Source organism: Schistocerca cancellata, chromosome 5, assembly GCF_023864275.1.
Source record: "Schistocerca cancellata isolate TAMUIC-IGC-003103 chromosome 5, iqSchCanc2.1, whole genome shotgun sequence".
NCBI lineage: Eukaryota > Metazoa > Arthropoda > Insecta > Orthoptera > Acrididae > Schistocerca > Schistocerca cancellata.
The window spans coordinates 197674433-197699997 of record NC_064630.1 but is presented as its reverse complement, the minus strand read 5'-3'; the positions used below and the strand labels follow the sequence as shown (position 1 = coordinate 197699997).

The 25565-nt window shown below is 39.8% G+C and overlaps 1 protein-coding gene across 1 annotated transcript in view; it reads right to left on the bottom strand.

The window, feature by feature from the left end:
• The window catches only part of LOC126187803 (dynein regulatory complex subunit 4), a 155987-nt gene extending 132501 nt beyond the window's left edge, over window positions 1-23486 (bottom strand). Inside the window, exons 1-2 of the mRNA XM_049929088.1 lie at window positions 23387-23486; window positions 10406-10486 (exon numbers count right to left, since the gene is read on the bottom strand). The gene's annotated coding sequence lies outside the window, so the exon portion shown is untranslated. The remainder of the gene's footprint in view (window positions 1-10405; window positions 10487-23386) is intronic.
• Window positions 23487-25565: the final 2079 nt, after the last annotated feature.

Genomic DNA, 25565 nt, shown 5'->3' with positions numbered 1-25565 from the left:
ATTATTAAACAATGGTGGGTCTTTTCCATCCTTTGTCCACTTACTCAGCACATAACTCTCCAGACCACAATTTACAATCTGCTTAACCTTTGCCCATAATTCCTTTACATCCATCTTACTGGAACTAAGTCATGCCAATTCACTATTTGAGATGCTAATAACCGCTTATCTGCTTTATCTAGCAGAAACACTCTCCTGGCTTCTTGACTGATTTATTAACTTTTGTAATCATAGTTGCTATAATGACAATATGATCACTAATACTCGTTTATATACTGACATTATCGATAAGGTCTGGCCTGTTAGTAGCTATGAGGTCTGATATGTTTCCATTGTGTGTGAGCTGCTGAGCTAGCTGCTCAAGATAGTTTTCAGAAAATGTGTTCAAAGTATTTCACATGAATGTGTGTCTGTACCCCCTGCAATGAATCCATAGACATCCAAGTTTATACTCTGCAGGTTAAAGTCGCATCCAACAAGTATCACATGATCTGGGTATTTACGCACTATTGACCATAGACTTTCTTTGAATGACTATAGAACTGTCATAGCAGAATTACTTAGCCAGTAAAAATATCCAACAATTAACTAGGTTTCACCTACACCTGCTATATGCGGACAGATGACTAGACTGTCACACTCAACTTCGACCTCAACAGAGACAATATTTTTGTCAATTACAATGAACACTCCCCCTCCTATGGCTTCTAATCCGTCTTTATGATATATGTTCCATGACTCGCTAAATATCTCAGAGCTTTCCACTTTGGGTTCAGCCAGCTCTTGGTCCCAAGAATAATTTGAGCACAATAACTTTCCTCGAGGACAGTAAATTCGGGAACTTAATTACAAATACTTTGTCAGTTTACTGATAAAATTATGATCACCATTTTATTTCCATCACTGCATACTGACTGGCAAGTGTTCATCAGAGCACGTCAAACTACTGCCTAGTCTAAAAAACCCTCACATGCGCTCCACAAATACTTTGCTACCTGAGTAGGTGCTTCCTTTGTGTAGAGCACCCCTGACCTATCAAGGGGAGTCTTACAAATCCCCACGTGATAACACAGGTCTAGAAATCTGCAGCCGAGACCGTCACAGAGTCGATGAAGCCTTTGATTGAGACCCTCCACTTGGCTCCAGATCATAGGACCCCGATCAACGCTGGGAACAATGCTGCAAATTGCGAGCTCTGCTTGCACCCCATGTGAGGCCAGCAGTCTTCATTGCCTCTGCCACCTGCCAGTACAAATTGAGGATTGCCTCAGAACCCATGTGACAGGTGCCGTTGGTGCCAACGTGAGTCACAAATGCAGATGACTGCATCCTGCATGCTTGATAGCCATAGGTAAGACCACCTCCACATCTATTATGAGGAACCCTGGCAGACATACCAAGTGCACATTGGCTTCCTTTCCAGTCCTGAATGATATCTGCCTATGGGACTCCACAACGTGCCTAACACTGGAGCACCCAATAACTAGTAGACCCCTCCCCCACATGTGCCTTCTCAGTCCATGCTGAATGAGCAGGCACCTGTCCATTCACAGGGTGAATAGGTGAGCCTAGGCAGCCAGTCTCCACATTGGCCCTCTGCCTCAAGCGACGCAAATGCATCCCAGCTGCCACTCACCCTGCTGTGAAGGCAGCTCCAAGGTGTTGGGGGCACAAGGAGGTGCTTCAAAAGCAGAGCCAGGGGGCAAAACAAGTGACACCTGAGGTGTCCCATGTGATGTGCCACAGTCTGCACCACCACAGCACTCCGAGGCAGCAGCATGAAGGTGACTGACCATAGCCAAAAGCAGATTCAGCTGTTCGCAAACTGTGGCCAGCTCCTCCTACATCTGCATACAGTATGCACACACCCTAGCCATCCTAGCAAGATGTAACTGAAGAAGTGAACTACAAAAGCAGACAATTCTAGAGATGCAGCTTGCTACACTCCTGATGTGTTGCCAATGAGCGCTGATGCGTTAGTGAGCTATGTAACTGACTGTTCATTGAGCAATTATTGTGCTACAGACTGAATGAATTTACACTTACAAAATCACTAGATTAAACCTCCTAAACAGAGAAACACACATGAAACTTAATAAATATTCTATGAGGAAAACACAGGAAAAGATAAACACTTAAGTGGCCATTGTACTAGTACTTGTATATCAGCAAAGAGCAGGAGCACTTTGACACTGGTGTTAGCAACTTCGTAGAAAGCAATTGAGTACACATTGAGGAGAAGTAGTGTGAAAAGAGAGATGTATTTTCTCAAATTATGGAAGAAGTTCCGAATTTCTGAGAGAGTGTTTATTTACTTTGTGACTCAAGAGAACAGCTTAATGTTACAATAATGGATTGGTTTATCTTGAGGCCTAGATTTGGATGTGATTTGGTGAAGTCAACGAATCTTACAGTGGAAATGGTGTCTGTGGTGACACACTGATCTGTAGCGTAACATGAGTTCTAGGTTATGTTGGAATGCAACAGGGCGGTTGTGTGTTGGCGAAGACAATGAATCTGACAGCACAAAAGATATAATTGGAAACAGGCTGGACAGTAACTTAGTGCAAGATCTAGATTTGGTTGGAGTGGAACAGTTAGGTTGTGAGTTGGCAAAGGCAATGAGGCTGACAGCAGAAAAGGTAAATGTGGTGACAGATCAATCTGTAGTGTAGCCCAAGGTCTAGGTAAGGTTGGAATGCAACAGTCTGCTTGTGAGCTGGTGAAGCCAATGAATCTGACAGATGAGAAGGTATCTGGGGTGACAGGCTGATCTGTAGTGTAGCCCAAGGTCTAAGACAGGTTAGATTGGTTGTGAGGTGGTGAAGCAAACGAATCTGAAAGCATAAATGTATCTGCAGTGAGAGACTGATCTGTAGTGTAGCTTGAGGTCTAGCCTAGGTTGGAATGCAATACAGGGTGTATACGTGGACAAGGAAAAAAAATTCCCGGATTTTTCCCGAATTTCCCGGTTAAAAATACGCTTTCTCCCGTTTGAAAATACACTTTTTCCATGTTAAGTGACAGTATACTCTTCCTCGGCACTGTAAAAGTCATCAATCCTTTGAATGTTTATGGTTTTATATACTGACGTAGAATTTCCCGGCACTTTAGAAACGAAACTCAGGGGAAAAACACGTTTTGAAAGACCTTTGATGTGCAGCAACATGTACGTTGCATATTTTTGTATTACGAAGGTATAAATTTGAATTCCACCAAACAACGCATGTCACTTTCCGAAGCATTGAAATTGAGATTGCGGTGCATTTTTCTAAGCGTCATAGCTCATTCACGTGATCTCTCCATCTGACGACAGCAATAGGACATGTGATGTAGTCAGCCAATAGCAAGATCACTCTTAGGTAGCGCGAATACACAAATAAGAAAAGTTAATGGCTTAAAATAATATTCATAGCATTCACATATAATATTGGTCTCGAAGATTAATAAGTTGGAAGAGAAGCTAAGCTTCCACGTATAATGTCGATCTTTTTTGCGCGTGATACACTTTAAGATACATCACACAAATGTTCCAGTAAAATTTTAAATAACGATGCAAATGTCTCATCTTCTGGGCTCGAAATTCTAAATGGTCGTCCTCAAAGAGTTGACTTTTAAATGAGAGTCAAAAGCTTTGTGATTTAAGAAATTCATCGTACATTCTCGCACACAGTCCATCTTGCCTAAAAGGAAATCTGCTTTGAATGTAACGCTTATCAAACCACTATTCGCAATTTTTTCTCGCGACCTGTTAGATTCATTTCAGCAGTTGTAAGAAAGCGCAAGATAACTGGCGTCACCACTCTTGCGCAGCTACGATGACGCAGTAAGCCCAAAAAATAACTTCATTGTTCTGTAAGGCGATTAATGCTTGACTGTCAAAGGTGGAAATAAAATCTGAAACTATTAACATATTTTAGCCTGCCGTAATTATGGGAACGTATTTTAATTCATTTGATAGCTCCCGGCCACAAAAATCCTTTTTGTTGTCATTTAACGTGAGAGCAATGAACAAAGAGGAAACAACAAAATCACTGAACGTAAACACAGGTCTCCCCACCACAACTCGGACTGCTCTGTGCATCAGCCCCGGATCTACGATATTTCCGAACAGGGGCAACAGTAAGTAGTGGCGTGCAGCCACACTTCCGTAACTAGAAGCGGGAGGAGGTACTACTCATACGCGACTCAACTGCGCATGCGCAAGAGCCTCCCCGCAACTGCTCAAACGAATCTAATTTAAACAGTTGTCACGTCACGCTCATCGGAGGCAATTTGTTGTTATAAAGCATTGTATAGTGTTCCCAAAGATTTTGACACACTTTACTGTTGTCAGACGCTTGTATGAGCACTGTTTTATTGCTGTATACGACGCATTTCCTTTGCAACTTAAGTTTTATTTGCGTTTTATATTCGTTTTTTTTTCTCCCGTTCATGTTTTGTTGCTGCAGTAATTCAGCAGTAGCAGGATACAATAATATTCTTTGTTAGAGTATTGGTTCTCATCAGTCAAAATCACAAAAATTTAACTGAAAACTAAGACAATGAAAAATTCCCGGAATTCTAAACAATTCCCGGGTTTTTCTCGGTTTTATCCTGGATGAAAAAATTCCTGGGTTTCTCCCGGATATCCCGGTTGTCCCGGGTCGTATACACCCTGCAATAGTTTAGTTGTGAGTTGGTGAAGCCAAAAAATCTGACTGCAGGAAAAGTTATCTGTTGTGACAGTCTGATCTGTACCATAACCTGAGGTCTATGTTATCTTAGAATTCACTAGTTTTCTCAATGAAAGCCAAGAAAACTAAATATGGTATGAGACTCACTTGTAGCATAGCAAGAGATCTATGTTAGCCTTAATCTGCAAATTTTGTTGAGGTTATGCCAACATGAATGTACAATGCGTGGTTGATTTGTATCACATGTCTAGATATATGACCCTTTTTGCAATAACCTACTTGTATTTCTGACTTTGTCAAATATTTGGAGTAGGTGGTTTAGTTAAGCCTCAATAGTAGAAAATTGCCACTGATGTTATCTATGAATGATTTTTGTCATTGACTGACAACATTCTAATGTTTTCACTTAGTTCGCTATGATGCTTAGTTCTGAATATGTTCGGATTTATGAGAAATTATTTATTAGAAATATTTCATTTTTACCAAGTATGAGGTAAGCTACATTTATTTGTGAAGCAAATATTATTTCCAAGAATAGTGGGAGCCATTGTTAAAAATAGCAGACTTAGGAAAAAGTACCTGAGACTGTAAATGCATTTATAGTTTACTTCACTTGTACGATAGTTTTGGCCTCTTTTCTTTAGAAGCATGGTTTTTTTTCCATTACATGTGCTGCATTTTGAGAAATTTAATGTGTATTTTTTACTTTGGCAGTTTCTGTCATTTTCACAAAACACTGGTAGTTATTGTTGTTGGTAAACTGTCAGTACTATATGACTGTATGTTTCCAGGTCAACTATTGTGTTACAACATTCAAAACACTGTTCAACACCATGTTCATTAACATGCAGGGCCTGCGACTTAACCCAATTATTTGCATGTACAGCCACTCCCCCTTACTTTTCATGAGTTCTGCAGTAGTGTGGTAGCAGCATGTATCCACCACAATGAATCTGTTCATTTCCAGTGATTTCCATGTGGTTTTCTAATAAGCAAAACAAGTCTGCTGAAATTCCATCATCTTTTCATTTTCCAGAACAGAAATGAGAATTTCCCCTTTTTCATTTGTTACCATATCATGATAAGGAAAGTTGCTACTCACCATATAGTAGAGATGCCAAGTCACAGATAGGCACAACAAAAAGATTTACACACTTAAAGCTTTAGGCCAATGGCCTTTATCAACAAGACACAGATAAGCACACAGACGCTCACGCAAATGCAACTCACACACGACTGCAGTCTCAGGCAACTTAAACCACACTACAAGCAGCAACACTAGTGCATGATGGGAGTGGCAACTGGCTGGGGGAAAGGAGGAGGCTGGGATGGGGAGGGTGAGGGATAGTATGGTGGGGATGGCGGACAGTGAAGTGCTGCAAGTTGGGCGGTGGGCAGATGAGATGTGGGGAGGGGGAGGAGGAGTAGTAGAAAAGAAGAGAAATAGAGATAAATAAATAAAAAATAAAATTAAATAAATAAGAAAACGTAGGGTGTGATGGTGGAATGATGGCTATGTAGTGCTGGAATAGGAGCAGGGATGGGTGAGGACAGCGACTAATGAAGGTTGAGACCCAGAGGGTTACGAGAACGTAGGATGTATTGGAGGGAAAGTTCCCAGCTGTGCAATTCAGAAAAGCTGATGTTGGTGGGAAGGATCCATATGGCACAGGCTGTGAAGCAGTCATTGAAATGAAGGATATCATGTTTGGCAGTGTGTTCAGCAACAGGGTGTTCCACTTGTTTCGTGGCCACAGTTTGTTCGTGGCCATCCCTGCAGACAGACAGCTTGTTGGTTGTCATGCCTACATGGAATGCAGCACAGTGGTTGCAGCTTAGCTTATAGACCACATGACTGGTTTCACAGATAGCCCTGCCTTTGGTAGGGTAGGTGATGTTAGTGACCGGACTGGAGTACATGGTGGTGGGAGGATGTATGGGACAGGTCTTGTGTTTATGTCTATTACAGGGGTATGAGCCATGAGTAAGGGATTGGGAGCAGGTGTTGTGTAAGGATGGATGAGTATATTGTGTAGGTTTGGTGGACAGTGGAATACCACTGTGGGAGGGGTGGGAAGGATAGTGGGCAGGACATTTCTCATTTCAAGGCCAGACGAGAGGTAATCAAAACCCTGGCAGAGAATGTAATTCAGTTGCTCCAGTTCTGGATGATACTGAGCTACAAGGGGAATGCTCCTCTGTGGCTGGACGATGGGAATTTGGGAGGTGGTGGGAGACTGGAAAGATAAGGCAAAGGAGATTTGTTTTTGTACAAGGTTGGGAGGATAATTACGGTCAGTGAAGGCTTCAGTGAGACCCTCGGTATATTTCGAGATGGACTGCTCATCACTGCAGCTGCGACAACCACGGGTGGCTAGGCTGTACGGAAGGGGCTTCTTGGTATGGAATGGGTGGCAGCTGTCAGAGTGGAGGTATTGCTGGTGGTTAGTAGGTTTGATATGGATGGAGGTACTGATGAAGCTGGAGGTCAACATCTAGGAAGGTGGCCTGTTGGGTTCAGTAGGACCAGGTAAAGCAAATGGGGGAGAAGTTGTTGACATTCTGGAGGAATGTTAAAGACCTTCTCTTCTTCTACCAGTCCCTACAGTGGAAACACTTTTTCGCCACCAACTCGACCAATCAGATGCAACCAAAGACCAATACTGAACCTTGCCTAACTTATTTCACTCCTCCACCCAACCCATCCCCAGAGTTTCTTAACCTAAAACCTTGCCTCGCCATCATTCCCCAAATCCCTCAACATACAGACTATCCTCACATCTGCAGAAAGAACTGCAGTCCATCATCTAAAAGCTGATCCCGACATTATAATCCTACCTGTGGACAAAGGCTCCACCACTGTTGTTCTGAACCACAAGGATTACCTAGCAGAACGACTCCACCAGCTATCAGGTACTTCCACCTACAAACAGACCCCATTCCAGTAATTCAGCAGGATCTTCAGTCACTATTCAAATCCTTAGGCCCATCCCAGAACCTCTCCCTGGAGTCCATCAGTCTACTCACCCCTAAAACTCCCCACACTCCTACCTTTACATGCTTCCTAAAGTCCATAAACTTAACCATCCAGGATGCCCCATTGCGGCTGGTTACTGTACCCCCACTGGGAGAATCTTTGCTCTCATACACGACACCTTCAACCTATTACCCGGAACCTACCCTCCTATATAGATGATACCAACCATTTCCTCCACCGTCTCTTCACAGTTCCTGTTACCCCACGGTGCCCTACTCATCACAATTGATGACACCTCCCTGTACACTAACATTCCTAATGGCCATGGACTTACCGCTATTGAACACTACCTTCCCCAACGCCTGATGGACTCCAAACCAACAACCTCCTTCCTAGTCGCCATGAGCAAATATATCCTCACCCAAAATTACTTCTCCTTTGAAGGCATTCCCTACAAACAAATCTGGGGTAGGGCTATGGACACCCACATGGCACCATCCTATGCCAACCTATTCATGGGTCACCTAGGGTAATCCTTCCTAAACACCCAGAATCTTAAACCCCTTACCTGGCTTAAATTCACTGATGACATCTTTGCTATCTGGATAGAAGGTGAGGACACCCTATCCACCTTCCTCCAGAACCTCAACAACTTCTCCCCCATTTGCTTCACCTGGTCCTACTGAAGCCAACAAACCACCTTCCTAGATGTTGACCTCCACCTCAAAGATGGCTTCATCATTACCTCCATCCATATGAAACCTACCAACCACCAGCAATACCTCCTCTTCGACAGCGGCCACCCATTCCATACCAAGAAGTCCCTTCTGTACAGCCTAGCCATGCATGGTTGTCGCATCTGCATTGATGACCAGTCCATCTCAAAATATACTGAGGGTCTCACTGAAGCCTTCACTAACCATAAATATCCTCCCAACCATGTGCATAAATAAATCTCCCGTGCCTTATCATTCCAGTCTCTCACCACCTCCTAAAGCCCCACCGTCCAGCCACAGAGGAGCATTCCCCTTGTAACTTAGTACCATACAGGACTGGAGCAACTGAATTGCATTCTCCACCAGGGTTTCAATTACTTCTCGTCTTTCCCTGAAATGAGAAATTTCCTGCCCACTATCCTTCCCACCCCTCCCACAGTGGTATTCCGATGTCTACCGAACCTACACAATTTACTCATCACACAATATACTCATCCATCCTTACACAACCCCTACTCCCAGTCCCTTACCTCATGGCTCATACCCCTGTAGTAGACATAGATGCAAGACCTGTCCCATACATCCTCCCATCACCACCTACTCCAATCCAGACACTAACATCACCTATCCTATCAAAGGCAGAGCTACCTGTGAAACCAGTCATGTGGTCTATAAGCTAAGCTGCAACCACTGTGCCGTATTCTATATAGGCATGACAACCAACAAGCTGTCTGTCTGCATGAATGGCCACGAACAAATTGTGGCCACGAAACAAGTGGACCACCCTGTTGCTGAATACGCTGCCAAACATGATATCCTTCATTTCAATGACTGCTTCAAATTCTGTGCCATATGGGTCCTTCTCACCAATATCAGTTTTTCTGAATTGCACAGGTGGGAACTTACCCTGCAATACATCCTAGTTTCCGTAACCCTCCGGGCCTCAACCTTCAACCTTCATTACTTGCTATCCTCACCATCCAGCCCCTTCCCTGCTCCCATTCCACCATTACATAGCCATCATTCCACCATCACACTCAGCGTTTTTTTATTTATTTAATTTTATTTTTTATTTATTTATCTCTATTTCTCTCCTTTTCTACTACTTCCCCCTCCCCCTCCCCACTTCTCACCTGCCCGCCACCCAACCTGCAGCACTTCACTGTCCGCCATCCCCACCATACTATCCCTTCCCCTCCCCCCTCCTCTTTTCCCCCACCCAGTCACCACTCCCATCATGCACTGGTGTTGCTGCTCTCAGTGTGGTTTCAGTTGCCTGAGACTGCAGTCGTGTGTGTGAGTTGCATCTGCGTGAGTGTGTGTGGGCATATTTGTGTCTATTGTTGACAAAGGCCATTGGCCTAAAGCTTTAAGTGTGAAAATCTTTTTGTTGTGCCTATCTGTGACTCAGCATCTCCACTATATGGTGAGCAGCAACTTTTCTTCTCATAATATTGTTACCTTCCATCCTGGATTTTCCAATGTTTGAGTTTTTATTGTTAGGTTTCTGATGTTTTGGTGGAAGTCTCTAAATGCTTTTCCTTTAATATCCTTTACTTTATTGAAGTTGCAATATTTAATTTTAGTAGTAGCTGTATCAACAGTAACTATATTTATTCTGCAGTCCTGTCTTTTAGACAAATTTATCCCCAAAAAAGACTTGTCAACATATTCTAAATCACAGAGCTATGATGGATACTGCTTGGATCAGATTGAATATTTCTGACAATCAGCTGTGTAAGTAGCTTCTTACCAGAAGCTTTCAGATGCAAACTATGCAATGTATGATATGTCCCAGTGATCAGCAATGCATCACTCACACAGATGTGTGGAGGTTCCTCTCTCCTGCTATGCACTAACATGTTCTCAGTAATGTTCTACCACAAAGAACACTTGGATGATATTTTACTCTTATGTTGCACTTACCAAAATGTTCCCAATTTAATATATGAATTGAATAAAATACACAAAAACATTAAGCTTATCGTAGAACATGAATGCAATAATATCGTTAATGTTTTGCAGTTATTACTTACGAGCAGTCAGCAGAAGCACATTTTGGGGACCATCCAAAAGCTCATAACTACTGATTCCATTATTCTAGCTACTTCTTGATGCTACAACACAAAAAAAAAAAAAACATTTTTGTCAGGCATTAATAAGTAGACTGCTTAAATGACCATTAAATGAAAATAAAATACAAATGGCTATATCTACTATGATACACTGCATGGGAGAAGGATGGCATAGTAGAACTGTATTCAACAAAACACTGAAACAAAAACATTCAGAAAATCCTCAGCTGTCTAACATCAAGTCTAAGATTTTAGCTTACGGAATTACTAGACCCTCATTTATTGATGAATTCTTTGTACTCTGTCAACATATGCTATTTCATTTCTTCCCTCAAATGCAGTGAAATACACCTCCTCTGAGACATGATGTAATGCTACTGCATGCATTATAATTTTCAGCAATGCTATATAATGTGTTCATGTATTTTATTTTTTGGGTTTTTTTTTTATCAAAGTGTCATGATTTAACTAAATCAATGATTTACTTATTGCCGTATTTACTCGAATCTAAGCCGCACTCGAATCTAAGCCGCACCTGAAAAATGAGACTCGAAATAAAGGAAAAAAAAATTTCCCGAATCTAAGCCGCACCTGAAATTTGAGACTCGAAATTCAAGGGGAGAGAAAAGTTTTAGGCCGCACCTCCAAATCAAAACAAAGTTGGTCCATTGTAATATGAGACACAATTTAGGTCGAATGAATGACGATACAGCTACAGTAGTTTGGTTTGAGTCGTAAGCTTAGCAGTTAAGCTTTACCACGTAGCCATTGCTATGCATCAGGTGCTCCGTCCGTATTTATACGGGTACCCTTCCTTTTTCACGTACTTCGTCTGGTTTGAATCGATTGCTTATTTTGCTTTGATCTGATAAGTGCCGTTTTCTTTGTTATAGGTGTTTGCGTCACTCTTAAGCTGAAAATGCATTACCGCACTGTGTCGTGCATTGTTTGTCGCATTCTGATAGTGCGTGTTTATGGCCTGTCGCGGCTCGCGGCATGGCTTGCTTTTGTGCGCGCTACTGCCGCGTACAATAAAAAAAAAGAGAGGAATCGTCTCATTAGCGAAACAATGGCAAGAGACTGCTATTTGTTGTTACTTACACTGCTGCTTTCTTTGATAATGATCAACAAGAATCAAATAATAGACTGCGTATGATAGAACATGTTCTGAACGAGAGTTAGGCGAAAATTTTTCTCCGTTTGAAAATCTTTGCGGCCGCTTCTTTATTACATCAAATTCTGCACAGAAATTAGTCATCTTAGATTTAAAAATCTAGTCACTTGCCGTGCTTCATTTCTGACTGCATCACTATTAGGCATAAGAATAATACGAATATAAACATGACACGATACGTATATTCTTCCGCGTTTGCTGTTGTCTCACTCTAGTTTCGTAGTTTATTAGGCAGACAGGATTTAAATGAGATAGCAGCAAACACGAAAGAATACATGGCAAAATGTTTATATTCGTATTATTCTTATGGTGAAGAGAATACTGTATGTGATTCAAATTTCATCAGGTTCCTATTAGTAACCATCTCTTCTCACAGATAGGAAAAAATTCAGAACGTAGAGTTGGCCATATTGACAAACATCCCAAACAGTCTTGCCAGTCAGATTTTCGTAGTACACTGAAATTGTGCTACATTCGAAGATGAACAATACGGAATTTGTATTTACTTCGTTGGATAATGTATGAAAATGCAGTGGTCGAAACTCGCGGCGAAGAAAAAAAGCTCGTCTTTCACTTCTTTTTAAAAAATTTATTTACTGACGCAGAGGTTTTGGCGCCAGTATTTATCTTTGTGCCTACAAAGTATGCCTGCATAGCGCTACATATATTCGACGGCAGAAGTTAGTTGTGGCGGCACGTACCAACATTTTTCATAACTTCAGCTTGCTTTGCACTCAATTCTAAGCCGCAGGCGGTTTTTTGAATTACGAAAACCGGAAAAAAAGTGCGGCTTAGATTCGAGTAAATACGGTATGCAAAGTGTACATTTCCGCAGTGTCATGAAATGTGCTGAAATGTTTTCACTTTTTCAGTAGTGTTTTTATTTTCATAATTTCTTGTTCATTGATTTACTTATTGTACATATTGCACTCACAGTATAGATGATGTACTTGGAATACCCCTTCCACTTATGTACTGAGCAAAGTGCATACTCCACTCTTAATGTACTGGTTTCACATTCAGGAAGACTGAGATTTATTCCCCATCTGCTTGGCCTTGACTAGGGTTTTCCATTAGAGTTTTCCGTGGATTACTCCACTCTTAATGTACTGGTTTCACATTCAGGAAGACTGAGATTTATTTCCCATCTGCTTGGCCTTGACTAGGGTTTTCCGTGGATTCCCCAAGTTGCTAAGGTGAATGCTGGGATGGTTCCTTCGATTAGGCCATGCCCGACTTCTCCCGTATCTTCATATTATCATACCCTACTCTGTTAATTGTTTTATATGTATATATTATTCCTGTAATATTTCTGACTTGTCCAATACTGTTGCACAAAATGGTCTAGAGATGAATAAATAAGACAAGAAATGTACCACTTTCATTCTGTGGTTTATTCCAAAAAACCAAGTTTGTATTTTTTCTGCCTTCATATTTAATTTGTATTGTCCTTTTACTGTTAATCACATTATTCAGTATTCTGACTTGTAATGCAGACCTGATTCTGCTCTTACAGTATTATTACTGTTTTAATGATATTATAGACATGATACACAGGTTTTAATTTAATTTTTTGGGCAATGTAAGTTAATGAGGAGGTAATGTTATTATGACACCAAGTTCACATTCCAAAGAACCAGGAATTAAAATCCCTGCCTACCATCCAAATTAAGGTTTGCCATAGCTCCTTTCAATTTCTCAGGTAAATCCTAAAAAAGGTGCAATGAAAAAGATACATACAATTTCCTTCTCTAATACAACCTTACAGCCCATCTCTAATGACCTCGACTTCTACAGGTCATCTACACCAAATCTTCTTCTTTTTACCATGCATATATCTTTAGCCTACTGAATACTTAATACTGCTTTCATACTACTGTAGCCCATTTCTTACTCAGTTTGTGGATGTACATACTTCATCGAGTGTGTTATGTGCTTTGTTCTGTGTGTAATTTGTAATTAATTTTGAGAAATTAACTGGAATGCAGTAACATGGATGAACAGTACTCTGTTGGACAGATAGTAAGTGAAGTGTGTCACAAAACAGTTTACTGCTCAGTTTCAAAAAACTTGAAAAATGTCAATGACTTTGATGAAGTTAGACAAACTTTGTTTAAATTTCGAGTAAGTTCTTCTGCAACATCAGTGTTTGAGTATCATGAGAAAAAATATATTCTGAAGTACAACCACATTTTTGGAAGAAAGTGCTGTGCTCCACTTAAAGTTCATAAAAAGCCTATTACTAAAGGTTTGAGGGAAATAAAACTTGAACATTTGTCCTTGTTATGTGAGAGTGAAACAGCTTCCCAAGTGAAATGTAATATGATTTCTGGAAATTCCCTGTGCCCAAATAGTTACTCAAAAACATTTGTTGTGAATCCAGAACCAGAATCATGTAACCTTGTTCATGACATTTATATTCCTAATGAGGAAGCTGTTCGCATATTGGATTTTGCTTGTTCTAAGTTAGATGTATCTCAGGCTTTGAAATTAATAAAATTAAGTAGCAGATAAAGAAAAGCAGCTATTGAAAATAAGGTGCAACAAATTTCAGACAAAATTAGAAAAGACTTGGAATCATGCTGTAATAATACAGATACCAACATTATTTCTAAAGAAGAAGAAAACCTACCACCAGCACCATCTGACACTGAATATTTGAGCTTAATAGAGAAATTAAAAATTAAATGTTCAGTCACATCTAAAGAGGAAACAGCTAAACTTTTAAGTTTGCTCCCTGGATCATGGTCAAGAGAAAAAATAGTTCATAAATTCATTGTTTCTCATCATTTGGTTAAACTAACCAAAAAATTAGTGAAAGAGCACAGTATTCTTTCACTTTTGGGAAAGAACAAAGGAGTAGGTATAAGTGAAGAAACAATTAAAAAGATCCACCAGTTTTTTGAAGATGATGAAAACAGTACAATGTGCCCAAGTTGTAAAGACAGTAAAGATTTGTTACAAATGGAGTTAAAGTAACAAAGCAGTAACAACTAGTGCTGTCAAATTTAAATGAACTTTATGTAGCTTTCAAAAATTCTCACCCTGAATGCAAAATTGGAAGGTCAAAATTTTGTGACCTCCACCATAAGTGGTGTATTTTGGCTGGATCCTCAGAGACACACTTCGTATGTGTTTGTTTATATCATCAAAATGTCAAACTGATGATTGCGGGTGCAAAACTCAGTGATCTTAAGTTGTTTATAACATCAAAATGTCAAACTGATGATTGTGAGTGCAAAATTGCTAGAGTTATGAGATTTAACGGTCTGTGATACTAACAGTTATGACTTCATGATGAGTTTGTGTAATAAATGCTTTGGTAAGGCAACCGTTACTGAATTGTTTCATGGATATGATGAGGAAATGCCAGACAGTATTACCTTCAAACAGTGGGTCACAACTGACAGAGCAGAAATTATAACAGTGGTTAAATCTCAGGAAGAGTACTCGTAATCTTTAATTGATGACTTACAAAAACTGAAAAGTCACCACTATGTTTCTAAAATCCAAAGTAAGTTTCTGAAGGACAAAAAAGCACAACTTCATGAAACTGAATGTGTAGTGCTAGCTGATTTTGTGGAAAATTGTACACTTGTGATTCAGGATGCAATACAAGGGTACCATTGGGTCAATGACCAGGCAACAGTGCATCCATTTATTCTCTACTTTAAAAATGAGAAAGATGAAGTTTGCAGTTCTTCAATTTGCATGCTACGTGACTACATGGAGCACAACAGTTTGGCTGTACACGTGTTTCAAAAGTATGTAATAATTACACAAAAGAAAATTTCCCAAGGTTGAGAAGCTGATATACTTTTCAGATGGAAGAAGTAGTCAGTATAAAGAATAAAAAGAATTTTTCAAATCTGTGCAACCACAAAGTAGACTTTGGGTTGGAGGCTCAAAGGCACTTTTTTGCATCTTGCCATGGTAAAAATGCATGTGATGGAGTAGGAGGTACAACAAAATGTGAAGTAAGTAAAGCCAGCCTACAAAGGCCAACCACAGACCAAATTCTCACAGTATAGGACATGTATGTCTTTTGCAAAGATAATATTAAAGGCATTACCTATTTTCTGATCAAGAAAGAAGAAGTGGTCCTGCATGTGAAGACAACACTTCAAACCAGATTTGAAAACTGTATAGCAATGAAAGGAACAAGGCATTTCCACAAATTCCTTGGCACTGCATAAAACTTGGTTCGATGCTATGTAACATCAGAAACCAAAATTTATGAGGATCATTGTGTCAGTAAAATTACATCTCTGTCTTTAACACTGAATGACATAGTGGCATGCGTGTATGATGGACAGTGGTGGCTTGCAGAGGTTGAAAGAATAAGTTTGGAAAACAATGTCTTTGTGCATTTTTACCACCCTGTGGGCCTAAGAACATCATTCAAGAAATCTACTAGTGACAAAGTTCGGTTACCAATGAATAACGTTTTAAAGAAACTTTCAGTGCTTGAACTTACCACACCAACTGTAGGTCTTATTCTAGCTATATCACAGAAGCTGTGTGAAGAAATAAGTGTTCTTAACATTCACCACCAGGTTTAGGAACAGTCGCATCTCGAAGGATATTAATTGAAAAAATTTATTTTAAGTATGTCAAAATAATATAAATGTTAATTTCAGTGATGTTTCCACTATTCGTATATCATTCAGTACCTTAATTCAATAATAATTGATTGTATTCTTCCAATATCACACATGTGAATAGGCAACAGTCATAAGATCAGATGTAGAGTACCGGTAATGTGAATTATCTCCTCATTTTCAAAGATTCATATCTTTGTTCACAGTCAGATATCAATGTTGAAATTTTTACAGTATGTTGCTACCATATAGGTGTACAAACTGTGCAAAAATCATATTTTTATATTCAGTCTCACCTTAGGTAACTAACACCAAACTTAACAAAAAATGAAAATTTTCAAATTTCAAAAATTTATAAAAAATTAAGAAAACATTTGTAAGTGTTCTTGCTCTATATGAGGCTAGTAGTGTAAATTTGGATACCAAACTTTGGAGGTTATTTTTGAGTTTAGGGTATTGAGTGTAATAGACAATTTGTAGAGGACACTTTTCTAACAACAATCATGTCAGCTGCAATGTTGTAATTTACCCCAGTGCAGAGATATTAATATTTTCGCTAATGTCTCCAGACTGAAAAATCATCGCGCACCTACAAATAAAAATGGCATAAAGGTGCAAGATAAATTATTTTAAAAAACTATTTTGAACTTCTCAATTATAGTGTAATCACATATAAGACAATGAAAATATTTAAAAATCATCAAGCAACCAACTTAATTTTTATTGGACCACTTCATTTGGATTGACCCACCAGTACTGTATATCTACAGATAAAAACTTATTTAAATTACACAGCTGTGGCAGTAGATGTTACATATCTTGGCAGAGAAATCTGAATTCTGGCAAGTTTTCATCTGAATTCCATTAAGTTTTGCTACAATGTTAATCTATTGAGATTTATTATATGAATGTATCATGTCTGTTCTTCTGGACATGTCTGAAAGAACAGACACCATGTGGAACCTGCACCTGAGATACATTTTATGTAAATCGAAGGTGGAGCATGGAGAAAGAAAAGGAAAGGGAAGGAACTACTGATGTCAGCTGCATCAGGACTTTATGAGGAATCAGCAGCAATGAGTGAAAATATGTTCTGCAGCAGGATTCAAACCCAGGATCTCCTGCTTACTAGGCAGTTGCATTAACCACTTAAACAGCCAGACACTGTGTGTAATTCACATACACAGACTATCTCGGTACATTTCCCACACGACCCACATTCCCACCTAGCGCCATTTATCCGCAGTTCCGTCTATGTCCTCCGAGCTCATTAATTCTAAATTTCTGCTGGAGGTTGAACAATACTGTGCATCTGCACTAAAGGTTGTGGATTCTTCAAGGCAAATCAATTATATGAATGCAAGATGTCTGTAGTTTTGGGCAGACAACATGCATTCATATAACTGATTCACATCAATGGGCAATGAATCCACAACCTTTAGTGCAGATGCACAATATTGTTTGACCTCCAGTCATCATCATCATCATCATTTAAGACTGATTATGCCTTTCATCGTTCAGTCTGGAGCATAGCCCCCCTTATACAGTTCCTCCATGATCCCTTATTCAGTGCCTCTTCTGATGTTAAACCTATTACTTCAAAATCATTCTTAACCGAATCCAGGTACCTTCTCCTCGGTCTGCCCCGTCTCCTCCTACCCTCTACTGCTGAATCCATGAGTCTCTTGGGTAACCTTGCTTCTCCCATGCGTGTAACATGACCCCACCATCTAAGCCTGTTCGCCCTGACTGCTACATCTATAGAGTTCATTCCCAGTTTTTCTTTGATTTCCTCATTGTTGACACCCTCCTGCCATTGTTCCCATCTACTAGTACCTGCAATCATCCTAGCTACCTTCATATCCGTAACCTCAACCTTGTTGATAAGGTAACCTGAATCCACCCAGCTTTCGCTCCCATACAACAAAGCTGGTCGAAAGATTGAACGGTGCACAGATAACTTAGTCTTGGTACTGACTTCCTTCTTGCAGAAGAGAGTATATCGTAGCTGAGCGCTCACTGCATTAGCTTTGCTACACCTCGCTTCCAGTTCTTTCACTATGTTGCCATCCTGTGAGAATATGCAGCCTAAGTACTTGAAACCGTCCACCTGTTCTAACTTTGTTCCTCCTATTTGGCACTCAATCCATTTATATTTCTTTCCCACTGACATTACTTTCGTTTTGGAGATGCTAATCTACATACCATAGTCCTTACATTTCTGATCTAGCTCTGAAATATTACTTTGCAAACTTTCAATCGAATCTGCCATCACAACTAAGTCATCCGCATATGCAAGACTGCTTATTTTGTGTTCACATATCTTAATCTCACCCAGCCAGTCTATTGTTTTCAACATATGATCCATAAATAATATGAACAACAGTGGAGACAGGTTGCAGCCTTGTCTTACCCCTGAAACTACTCTGAACCATGAACTCAATTTACCGTCAACTCTAACTGCTGCCTGACTATCCATGTAAAGACCTTTAATTGCTTGCAAAAGTTTGCCTCCTATTCCATAATCTTGTAGAACAGACAATAACTTCCTCCTAGGAACCCGGTCATATGCCTTTTCTAGATCTATAAAGCATAGATACAATTCCCTGTTCCACTCATAACACTTTTCCATTATTTGCCGTAAGCTAAAGATCTGGTCCTGACAACCTCTAAGAGGCCTAAACCCACACTGATTTTCATCCAATTGGTCCTCAACTAATACTCGCACTTTCCTTTCAACAATACCTGCGAAGATTTTACCCAAAACGCTGATTAAAGAGATACCTCTGTAGTTCTTACAATCTTTTCTGTTTCCATGTTTAAAGATTGGTGTGATTACTGCTTTTGTCCAGTCTGATGGAACCTGTCCCGACTCCCAGGCCATTTCAATTATCCTGTGTAGCCATTTAAGACCTGACATTCCACTGTATTTGATGAGTTCCGACTTAATTTCATCCACCCCAGCTGCTTTATTGCACTGCAATCTATTGACCATTTTTTCCACTTCCTCAAATGTGATCCTATTTCCATCATCATTCCTATCCCATTCTACCTCGAAATCTGAAACATTACTGATCGCATTTTCACCTACATTGAGCAACTCTTCAAAATATTCCCTCCATCTGCCCAAGGCATCCACAGGATTCACCAGCAGTTTTCCTGACCTGTCCAAAATACTTGTCATTTCCTTCTTACCTCCCTTTCGAAGACTGCTAATTACACACCAGAATGGTTTTCCAGCAGCTTGACCCATAGTCTCCAACCTGTTTCCAAAGTCTTCCCACGATTTCTTCTTTGATGCTGCAATTATCTGTTTGGCTTTGTTTCTTTCTTCAACATAACTTTCTCTGTCTACCTGGGTTCTGGTATGTAGCCATTTTTGATACGCCTTCTTTTTCCTTTTACAGGCTGCCTTGACTGTATCATTCCACCAAGCTGTTTGCTTCATCCTACTTTTACACACTACTGTTCCAAGACATTCTTTAGCCACTTCTAGTACTGTGCCCCTGTACCTTGTCCATTCCCTTTCCAATGACTGTAATTGACTACATTCAACTAACTGGTACCTTTCTGAGATTGCTGTTACGTACTTGTGCCTGATTTCCTTATCCTGAAGTTTCTCCACTCTTATCCTCCTACATATGGACCTGACCTCCTGCACTTTCGGCCTCACAATCCCAATTTCACTGCAGATTAAATAATGATCAGTGTCATCAAAGAATCCCCTGAATACACGTGTGTCCCTCACAGCCTTCCTGATCTGTTATTATATAGTCAATGACAGATCTGGTTCCCCTGCCTTCCCAAGTATACCGGTGAATGTTCTTATGTTTAAAAAAGGAGTTTGTGATTACTAAGCCCATACTGGCACAGAAATCCAAGAGTTGTTTCCCGTTCCTGTTGGCCTCCATATCCTCTCCAAATTTACCCATAACCTTTTCATACCCTTCTGTTCGATTTCCAATCCTGGCGTTAAAATCACCCATGAGCAGAACACTGTCCTTGTCCTTTACTCTAACAACTACATCACTGAGTGCCTCATAAAAACTATCCACCTTATCTTGATCTGTCCCTTCACAATGCGAATATACTGACACAATCCTAATTTTCTTGCTAGACACTGTCAAATCTATCCACATCAGTCGTTCGTTTACATACCTTATTGCAACTATGCTGGGTTCCATTACTTTCCTGATGTAAAGCCCTACACCCCATTGTGCTATTCCTGCTTTGACGCCTGACAGGTAGACCTTGTATTCTCCCACTTCCTCTTCTTTCTCACCCCTTACCTGAATGTCACTAACAGTTAAAAACGTCCAGCCCCATCTTACTTGCAGCCTCTGCCAGCTCGACCTTCTTCCCAGAGTAGCCCCCATTGATATTAATAGCTCCCCATCTCATTACCATTTGTTTGCCAAGTCGTATCTTAGGAGTCCCTGGTTTGTCAGTTAGAGGTGGGACTCCGTCACCTCCACCGGTTAGTCCCTCAGCCGTTAGGGGTAAAACCCAATGGGACTCGGGGCAAGTAAGGCTAGCAACATGCTTCCCTGGTACTCTAAATATGATGCTGGCAATAATCAGAGGAAAATGACCACCAGTGGGAATATAAAATTAATAAGTATGCAGGACATGAGTGGGGTTGTGGATAGGGTAGGTGCTGCTAGGTGGGAATGTGGGTTCCCTTATGAGTGTACCGAGATAGTCCGTACATTTGCAATATGCACTGTGTCCAGATTGCACAGGGTTTAACCCAACTGCCTAGTACACAGGAGACCCCAGGTTCAAATACCTGTCCGGCACACACTTTCACTCATCGCCATTGATTCCACATATAGTCCAAATGCAGCTGACATCGATTGTTTCTTCCCTTTCTTTTCCTTCCTACACCCTCCACCATCAATTTACACAATGTTACGAAAACAGTGCTCATTCGAAGGAGAAAATCCACATGACTACTGGGCAGTGTTACCACAATCTAACACATGTTACGCTGTGGATTAATCTTTCATACAGGGTTCTGGTAGTGAACATGAATAATGCGGTACCGTAAGGTACTTGTTGAATTCGATGGAAACGTTTTGGATGTTCGCTCATACCGACATGTCAATAAGAAATCTACTTATGTTATTAATGACAAGCAACGACTATATTATTACCAACAGGAGAAACACTGGCCTCCGAGTACACTATTTTTAAGTTATTTCAATGATATGGTTCCAAACTACAAAAATACCGAAATGGTAATAGCCGAATAAATGCATGAGCAGTTACAAGGGAATGTGATGTAATTTAAAAAAAGATTTGTGATCACGTTGTGGTTTTCACAAATTATCTCTTACTGGCTTGCGAAAAGGCACAAAATTTCTCGCAGATGGGGCAGGTTAACGGTCAGCTGAGGCCCGATACGGAGTAAAATGAAATCACTGTAACAATGAAAAACACTGAGCGCACCAAGTCAATTGTGACGTTCTCTTTGTTGGGCCCCAGACTTAACTGACGTAACAACGCGTTACAACAATCAAATTAAAGTCTAGCCTGCGCCACCAACTTCAGTTATCGAAATAACTTAGCCAAATTCTAGAAATGGGCAAAGTGGTTCTTTTTACGGAACTATTCCTTTCGAGATAGCTCTTCTTATTGAAAAACTTCGATGAACTGGTTCAAATTAACTACATAATTCATTTTTAATGTCGAAGTACCAAACAACAGAGCACTTAGAAAAACATTAATAAATTAGGAAGCAAAATTTTATTGCCCATAAAAATTGAATGTCCTTCAGCAAAAACCCAGTGTGCATATTTCAACGATTTTTTTATGTAGTCTTTTTGTCAGAATGTGCTGAGAGCTTACAGTTTTAACCCAGTGTCCCAGTCTTTGTTTGGTAACCTGGGCAGTGCGAAGCACTAAAGATTTAAGTATTCTCATGTTGCTGTCTGCTTCCTATTTCTTTTTATTATCAGATAAAGTCTGGAAAAATAAAAAACTCGGTCCTGTTTAACAGTTAGCAAAAATTGATTCTTAAGATGGGAAAGAAACATTTGGATAGAGATACTGCAGAATGAACGAACCAAGTGAACTAAAAGAACAGTTTCGGTCTTCCGATCAGACGCAGTTCGCCCAGTTCACCATTGGGAGTTGAGAACGACGGACGCTTAGGTCCTGGGTGTGGGGTGTATTCAGTATCAAGTGAGGGAAATTCGTTCATACGCTTTCAAACTTCCAACACGTAGGGGGACGAGAAGAACAATAGTTCACTAAAAGAAGAATCGGTCCGAACAGTTCCTTTACCGCAATTCTTCATTTTAACTATTTCGTTTATGAACTACACATTCCTACTACATCAGAAAAGTTAAGTTCTCGGGTTGGGAAGGATTTCAACAGAAGCTGATAATTGTTATACGCATCAAATAGCTGATAGTATTTATTTTCAGAACAAGTTCTAAAGCGTACAGGGAACAGTCTACTTGGCAAAGTCGTACTGGCGTAACCACAAACAAAATACTCTGATTTCAAGTAATAACATTATTTGTTAAAGGAAGAATACGTTGGTTATAAATTTTTACAGCATTGTTTATAATTTTACATCTCAGGTAACCAAAATTCAAAATGACTTTTTTAATCGCATAAAACAGAAAACATTGCATCAGTAACGAAGTTTACGAATTTTTAAATTTCCTTATTCGATTTGTTGACACGTGATGTAGTCGCTGTCATTGGGCTAGAGTACTGCAACTGTTTGCCAGTGTTCATCAAGGGGTACGTGGAATTTCTAAATAATGCCTCGTTCTATATCCTGTGATCGGTTCACAATTTGGAGCTATGGAACACGAAATAAGTAAGCATGGTTTGTGGAACCCTGTAAGAAGTTGAGACCAGAACGCCGTAGCTAGCAAACAGTTGCCGTACATTATCCCAATTACGACGACTACGACATATCGTGTCAATAAATCGAAATAGGAAATGTAAAATTTCTGTCAATACAATTATTGTGAGAATTGTGGGCTTGTACTTCACACAATATATCACGGGAAATTGACATTTGATGAAACACCAATATAGGATAGTGGCTATCCCTACAAACACAAACTGGATCCAAGATTTTTATTTTAAAATCCCTAATTAGTTCGAGTCACCTTACTTCCTAGGTAGTGTTCAAAAGGCAGTTACCTGTTGGATACACAACGTCGTGCAAAATAAATGTGTATTCTGCCTATTCGATGCATTCACGTACTTGAAGTGAGAGACACCCACCTGTTTACAATCGCACTGCCATGGCAACGGTAGACATGATTCTCGTTCACTGCGCCGTCGCGTAGCACACGAAGCTTCAACCTGTAATTCAATGATTAGTCTCAATGTATGTTAGTTTACTAGTACCATGGATATGTTATATACGATACCTGAAAGCGACTGTAACTATCATCATTACTACAGACGGAAAGTACTAGTCGGATAGAACAGTGAACCAAATTACCGGTGGGTTGCTGTTATTTCCATTCTGTTTAAAGCACTAAGCGTAATGGTCAGACGTGTGAAGAACTGGCCATCTTTACCTGCCGAAATGAGCTATTTGTCTTATACATTACATTTTTTTAACGTGTCTTTTTACATATCGGTAGTGTTGTTAGCTCCTAAGCTAATCTCATTGTGTTCGGCAATATAAAGTAATCGTGTAGTATTTTATTATCGGTACTTGTATCTTGTTTTCTTTTTGGAATCATCTGTAAAAAAGCAGTGAGTGAAGGGCCACATTGGTGGTATAGATTTTAAGAAAAGTAACAACTGTTTCTTGTACTATAAGAGGTAGAAAAGTAAATTCTGCAGCCAATCTTTTTTTATATGAGTTCAGTGTAAGAAAACGCATGAGTTTTAAAAGTTACACCAAAACACATATACCAGTGGCCCTAGTCACAGGAGGGAAACCCGTAGTGCCTACTCAAGTCTCACTCTACTGCTGACTTCTTGCACTCGAAGATGAAAACTGCCCAACTGTCACCAGAAATCTGGGTAGGCATTGAAATTACACACAGGAGTGTAATTGTTGTGCATTATAGCATTTGAGAATGGAAATGAACTCTCAATCCCGGCTGCCATAGTTTGTGATTTTAAAGAAGTACAGTAACTCACTATGATAGCTCAAAGACTTGACATTATTGAAAAGTTGAAATAATTGAGTGCTTAGGTGTCCACAAGTGAGGGAGACAAGGGCTGCACTTGAATGATTTCCCAGTATTCCAGTAAACCTCGATTATAGAGTTTTCTGAGTCACCTACAAAAATTTGTTTTTGTGCCATGATACCTCTCAAAACTGACCAACTCATTTATATTAAAAATGTGTATTTTAGAGTTTTTCCTCTCAACTCCCAACCCCTCTTCCTCTTGGATGAATGTCTGCAGATGCCCATGGGTCAGGGAGCCCTCCTCTGAGCTTGACGTCATCACACCTTTCTTCTTGACGTAATATCCTTCTAAATGTCTATCTGTTTCATTATTCATCTGCTTCTGAATTTATTCCAATTATTATTGTAGGATTTTATCACCTATTTACAGAATATCTACATGACTTTTTGGTACTAAAATCTGCTATAATTTGTTTTCACCCTCTTATTTTTTCCTTTCCCGGGCTGTTTCTTAAAGTAATTTTTTATTTTTATTTAAGAGTCAAGTTCCGTAGGACCAAATTGAGGAGCAAATCTCCAAGGTCATGGAATGTGTCAGTACATGTAATTACAAAATAAAATTAATAACAGATAAAAGAAAATGTTTATGAACCTGAAAAAGGTCAAGCCACAAGTTTAAGTTAACGCCATCAACAATACAACAAGAATAAATTTAATTTTCCAAGGAACTCCTCGACAGAATAGGAGGAGTGACCCATGAGGAAATTCTTCAGAATCGATTTTAAAGTGCATTGATTACTGCTAAGACTTTTGAATTCTAGTGGTAGCTTATTGAAAATGGATGCAACAGTATTCTGCGCACCTTTCTGCACAAGAGTTAAGGTAGTCTGGTCCATTTGCTGGTTTGATTTCTGCCGAGTATTAACTGATTGAAAGTTGCTTATTCTTGGGAATAAGCTAATATTGTTAACAAGAAATGACAGTAAGGAATGCTGAGAGGCCAATGTCAAAATACTCAAACTCGTGAACAGGGGTTGACAAGAGATTCATGAACTTACACCACTTATTGCCCAAACCACCCGTTTCTGGGCCAAAAACAACCTTTTAGAATGGGGAGAGTTACTCCAAAATATAATACCATACGACAGAACTGAATGAAAATAAGCAAAGTAGACTAATTTTCGTGTCTAAACGTAACTCGCTTTAGATACCATTTGAATAGTAAA